At 49.5% G+C, this 4,093-nt stretch overlaps 1 long non-coding RNA gene across 1 annotated transcript in view; it reads right to left on the reverse strand.

Moving 5' to 3' along the window:
* Positions 1-1,105: 1,105 nt before the first annotated feature.
* Positions 1,106-4,093, reverse strand: part of LOC107110476 — a 3,561-nt gene continuing 573 nt past the window's right edge. The window contains exon 2 of the long non-coding RNA XR_001482521.1: positions 1,106-1,810. This is a non-coding gene — a long non-coding RNA (uncharacterized LOC107110476). The remainder of the gene's footprint in view (positions 1,811-4,093) is intronic.

The following is a 4,093-nucleotide window of genomic DNA, read 5'->3' on the forward strand; positions in this document are numbered from 1 at the left end:
AAGCATTTCCTAGTGCAACAAATAGTCAAATTTAGATGTGTTTTACTGGTGAATTATACCATGGACTACTATATGTGGCATTATCTACATAGTACCCAGAGAAGAGGGAAAGGGCTTGTCAAAGGGGACTGTCGAGGTGACGAAATGAAAACCATATAGGGAACAGAGGAATGCCTCATCTGATCAGGACTTTGGGGAGAGAATTGCAAAGAATAAGGAGAACTCAGGATGAATTAACTGGGCACCGGAAGGGAAGGCAGTATGAACTAAATGAAGCTGGTGAGGTTTCAGAGACAGAAGAAGAAGAAGAGGAGGAGGAGGAGATTGGATTTATACCCCGCCTTTCACTACCCAAAGGTGTCTCAGAGTGCCTTACAAACTCCTTTCCCTTCCCCTCCCCACACCAGACACCCTGTGAGGTAGGTGGGGCTGAGAGAGCTCTGACAGAAACTGCTCTTTTTCAAGAACAGCTCTTATCAGAACTACGGCTTGCCCAAGGTCATCCAGCCAGGTGCAAGTGGAGGAGTAGGGAATCAAACCCGGTTCTCCCAGATTAGAGTCCGCGCACTCAACCACTGTACCAAACTGGCAGAGTGGGAGGATGAGGAAGACAAGGGGAGGGAAGGAGAGAGAGAGAGAGACCCACATAGCAGAGGGGGAGAGAGAGAGAGTAAAGGGGTTATAGAAAGAGAGGTTTAAGGCATATGGTGCCTGATCTTGAAGCATGAGTGTAGTCCAACTGCTTGAAAGTTGAGGGCAGGCTGGGGGAGGGGAAACTGGATCTAGTTTGCCAGGGTGCAAGCAGGTGTTATATAAAATTGTAGGCTTCATGGTTCTATGAGTCGGGAAGAGGAGTTGGGATTGCATCATCGAGAGATGCTCTGGGCTACACGAAATTATGGCAGGATGTGATCTTCTTTTTGATAACACAGGAAGGTCGTTTGATGTCTCGGTATTCTTTTGGATATTTTCCTACATATGGAGGCAGGTATGGTAAGCCCATCTTGGCCTGGACTGAGGGTGATGTCATGGAGACAGAGGAGAACCCTGTAGGTAGGCTTATTTCCCTGATTCACTCACTTGTGAGACCAAATTTCTTTAACTCTTTTTTTTTCCAAAGTGAGTCAACGATCAGTGCTTGATGTAAGATGGAATCCTTCCGCTGCATCAGCGTCTTCTCCAGGTACTGGATTGTAGGGTTTCTGGGTAATAGTTGCCAAGGACGACCAGAAGAATTGGGAAGAGAAGAAATGATGTCGCCAAACCACTACATAAAGCCTGAAGGAGTGGTACTCTTCCACCGGTGTTTATCTTTCAATGCAAGTTGTCATTTTTTAAATACCAGAAAGCATGAGAGTTTCAAAGCCCAGGAAGCCAATGAGACGAATGAGAAATTAATGCGTATCCTAATAGGCATGCCTCCTCTTCTTGGTAGGAATTCTTGAGAGACTTTTTCAGGGAGTCAAGCCGGGAACAGAAGAATCTGAAAACAGAAAGGAGGCAGGTGCAGAGCTTTGACAGGGAAGGAGGAGCTCGGATCTTCCATGGGCTGGTCTTCCCAGGGACGCTCACAATGCTGGCTTAAGGCCACGTCGTTTCGGGGCCGTTCTGAGCGTCAACGTTTCGTCAACAGCATCTCCTGCATGGGCAACAGCATGTCTGGCAGCAGCTTTGGCACGGCCGGCAGCAGCAGCAAGGTTGGCAGCAGCCGCCGCCCTGGTTCCCAGCGGGGAGACAGAGGACGGTCATGTTGCCGCCATTGCCACCGCCACAACCACACCCGGACATTGTTGTCGATGGAAAGGGAAGGCTGAAAGAGAGGAAAGGCACGTCGAGTTTGCTGAAGAGCCAGAATTATGATGTGGGTTTTGTTTTTAAATGACCATTGCTTTGTCTAAAATCAACTTGTTTCATTGCTAATATCTTGAATCTCAGCAGGGCTATTTTGGGGGCAGGAGCGCACGGGAATGGAGTTCCGGCTGGCGTCAGAATTGGCCACGCCCACTACAGCCGAAACCTCTGTGTGCGTGGCTACAGAGGGGAAGGCCTGGAGAGCGACCCCACCAGCGACTCCAAAGCGGGTGGGCCAGGTGGGGCCATGGAAGGATCGGGAGGGATTTAAATGCCTCCCCGTGCCTTCCCTGGCCTGTCCAAGGGCTTGCCCGGGCTCCTCGCAACTGCGGGGCGCCTGGCCCAGCCAAGGGAAGGCATGGGGTGTGGCCTAATATGCTAATGAGCTGTGCTGCCAGGGTGTGGCCTAATATACTTACAAGTTTCTGCTGTTGGGTGTGGCCTGCTAATGAGTTCCTGCTGGGCTTTTTCTACAAAAAAAGAGCCCTGAATCTCAGAGCGCACAATGGAAATTTGAAAATAGCTGTAGCCTGGGCTGCTTCCACATGGAGATGACTCCTCCCTGCCCCTGCCAATGTAGCTGTATTTGCAGCCGCAATGGGGCATCCCCACAGCTGAGATCCCTGGGCCGGCCATTCTCTGCCCCCCCAACACTGTGCCAATGGAGAGCCTTTGTAAAATAACACTGTTGTTTTCAACCATGGTGTTCGAACGGTAAAGGTAAAGGTAAAGGTTCCCTTGCTCGAAAGCCAGTCGAGTCCGACTCTAGGGTTGCGGTGCTCATCTCCGTTTCAAAGCCGAAGAGCCAGCGCTGTCCGAAGACTTCTACGTGGTCACATGGCTGGCATGACTAGACACCGAGGCACACGGAACGCTGTTACCTTCCCACTGAAGCGGTACCTATTTATCTACTTGCAATTTCTTGCTTTCGAACTGCTAGGTTGGCAGGAGCTGGGACTAGAGACGAGCGCTCACTCCGTCATGTGGCACTTGGGTCTCGAACTGCTGAACTACCGACCTTGCATGTTGTTGCAAAGCCAAGCTGCACGTAAGATTTCCCTTGCTCGAAAGTCATGTCATGTGGCACTCTGTCATGTGGCACTCGGGTCTCGAACTGCCGGTCTGCAGTTCAGTGTTTGACATACCTGAGGGACCACCTTTCCCCATATATACCCCAGAGAGCACTGAGGTCAGGGTCTCAGAACTGACTGGTTTTAACATGGTTTTAATTGTATTGTATTGTATTGATATTGTTGTACTATATTGATATTGTTGTACTATATTTATATTGTTGGAACCCGCCCTGAGCCCATTAAGGGGAGGGCGGGATACAAATCCAAAAAATAAAAAAAATAAAAAGGTACCTTTTCACTGCTGTAACTATTGGGGAGCAAAAGATGAGCTCTCCTGTCTGATTCCTGACTGATTTTATAACTGAAATCCTCTGTAAATTTGCCATGTTGTATCTCTCTTCCTTTTTATGCCAATAAAGGGAATTCCATTGGATTGGAATCAGTCCATCAGGCTCAGTACCGGCCACTCTCATACTGGCGGTGGCTCTCCAGGGTCTCAGGCAGAGGCTGGACTCCTGCTGTGACTGGCCAGTAGCAACGGGTAAACTAGAATCACCCATCATCGCCACTGCCAAAATTGCCCACTACTACCAGATCCTTTTAACTGGAGATTCCAGGGATTCATCCTGGGACCTTCTGCATGCCAAGCAGATGCTCTACCCACTAATGCGTGGTCCCTCCCCTTCCTGAGGCACCGGAAGTCTGGCAGAGTATATGTTCCCTCTAAGCTGTGGAGTCTTGTGAGCAAAAATTCTACTCTGTGAGCTGCTGGCATTAAAGTTGTGAGCGAGCCATTTGGCCGCTGCATAAATTAGTTTGCACTGGAGCCCTCCTTCCTGAGCGGAGACAAAAATCTGTGAGCTGGAGGCTAAAAAAACCGTGAGCTAGCTCGCATTAACTCAGCTTAGAGGGAACACTGGAGGAAGATGGTACCAAAGCACATTGAGGGGTGGAAATCGGAAGGTAGGAGAAGAACTTGGATTGGGGGGGGGGGGGAAATTGCAGGACAAAGTTTTCTGATACCTCCCAGGAAATCCACCGCTGTTGAGAAAGAGGGAACAGCAACTTGTGTATGTATAGTCACAATTATGGTAATGTATAATTTCCCGGTTGAAAATCTAGATTTTAGTCCAGTAGTACCTTAGCGGGGGGGGGGGGGGGGATCGGGG

This window comes from Gekko japonicus, unplaced genomic scaffold, assembly GCF_001447785.1.
Source record: "Gekko japonicus isolate JY-2015 unplaced genomic scaffold, Gekko_japonicus_V1.1 scaffold1775, whole genome shotgun sequence".
Taxonomy (NCBI): Eukaryota; Metazoa; Chordata; class Lepidosauria; order Squamata; family Gekkonidae; genus Gekko; species Gekko japonicus.